Source organism: Otolemur garnettii, unplaced genomic scaffold, assembly GCF_000181295.1.
Source record: "Otolemur garnettii isolate 467f Iridium unplaced genomic scaffold, OtoGar3 scaffold00114, whole genome shotgun sequence".
Taxonomy (NCBI): domain Eukaryota; kingdom Metazoa; phylum Chordata; class Mammalia; order Primates; family Galagidae; genus Otolemur; species Otolemur garnettii.
This window is the reverse complement of record NW_003852509.1, coordinates 5,226,941-5,228,679: the sequence shown is the minus strand read 5'-3', so window position 1 is coordinate 5,228,679 and position 1,739 is coordinate 5,226,941. Positions and strand designations below refer to the sequence as shown.

At 45.9% G+C, this 1,739-nt stretch overlaps 1 protein-coding gene across 2 annotated transcripts in view; it reads left to right on the top strand.

The window, feature by feature from the left end:
- Positions 1-1,739, top strand: part of FBXO25 (F-box protein 25) — a 35,076-nt gene that overhangs the window by 11,928 nt on the left and 21,409 nt on the right. The gene's annotated exons all lie outside the window — the stretch shown is intronic.

Below are 1,739 nucleotides of genomic sequence, written 5' to 3'. Positions count from 1 at the left end.
TGTGGTGTATATGGGCGTGTGGTGTATGTATGGGGGGATGTGGTTATGTGCAGTCTGTGGTGTATATGGGTGTATGGTGTACGTATGGAGGCTGTGTGGTTATGTGCAGTCTGTGGTGTCTATGGGCGTGTGGGGTGTGCAAGTGTGGGAACCTGAGTTGTACGTGTGGTTGTGTGTATGGTGTGTCTATGATATGCATGCATGTATGCTATATGATAATGTGTGGTTGTGCAGTTTTGTGTACATGGTGTGTATGGTTGTGTTTGTGCACACATTGGTGTGTTGTGTGTATTTGAGCGCATGCAGGGTATGATGGTGTGTACTTGTGGGTGTGTGGTAGTATTTGTGCACATGGTGCATGTGGTTTTTTGCATTTATTGATACAGTGTTGTGCACATTGGTTTGCATGGACACATTGGTATGTGTGTAGTGTATCTGTGTGCATGTGGTGTGTGTGGTTGTGTATTTGTACACATGATGTGTGTTGTATTAGTGCACATTAGTGCATTGGGGTGTGAGCGTGTGTGCGCAGTGTGTACCTGCATCGGCAGGAAGGTATTGCAAACTGAGCACAGACCCCAGCGATGCTGGATTATTTTCTCTGGGTGCTGCTGGGACCTTCAGTGTGTTGGGGTTAGGGCATCCTGAGCCCTTACTCCATGAGGAACACTAGTGACTGTGACTGCATCTGTGCAGAGCCTCCCTTCCTGTCTTTTGCCAAGTTGGCTAATGCTCTTTTAAGACCCCTAAAATAAACCAGTTCCCATCAAGAGCTGTCCCACTTCTTTACATGGTATTAAGGAGGCTTAGTTCATTTTACAGTCTTGGAAACCGCATTTGCTTTATTGTGCAACAGTTGGGGAATACAGTTCAGGGAGCGGTTACTTATTATATGCCGTATTAGGATAAGTTAAATGTTACAGAAATGTTAATAATAGATTTTCTGAAAGTAGCCTAGCCTCCTAGAAATTTAAGAACTAGATTGTGAGAAGAGAAACTTATGTGACTATGTGGTGATGGTTAATGGGTGTAAGGTGCTCTCGTCCTTCACATATACTCTAATGTGCCACTAGAAGATTGTTTGACAGAATCTAACCTAGTTAGTGAAAGATGAAGCTTATCAATCGACAGGCAAGCACTTCATGTGCTCTGTGTTAACACAGTGAACACACAGCTAGAATCCCAGTTCTAATAAACAACCAGAGAGGAATTTACGGTGAGGCTGTGGGATGCTCCCTGGATCCAGGGAAGAGGCTGGGAAAGGACCAGTGCTAGGACTTGTCTTCTGCTGATACCTGCTTCCCAGGTTGTGTGTGATGGTTCTAGACCTACAAAGGTGACACACCAGTGTGGTTCAGACGGGCTTTTTGTGATCCTTTCTGTAAATTAGACTAATTTCCTGTCATGAGTGGGTGGTTGCCTCAGAAATATGTCTGCAGCATCATTTAGAACTCTGTCCATTGAAAAGAGAAAGAAAGCAAGCAGGAGGCTTGGCACCCATAGCTCAGTGAGTAGGGATCCCACCACATACACCGAGGCAGGCGGGTTCAGACCTGGCCCAGGCCAGCTAAACAACAATAGCAACTGCAACCCAAAAATAGTCGGGTGTTATGGCTGGTACCTGTAGTCCCAGCTACTCAGGAGGCTGAGGCAAGAGAATCACTTAAGCCCAAGAGTTTGAGGTGCTGTGAGCTGTGACACCACGGCACTCTATCAAGGGGGACAAAGTGAGACTCTGT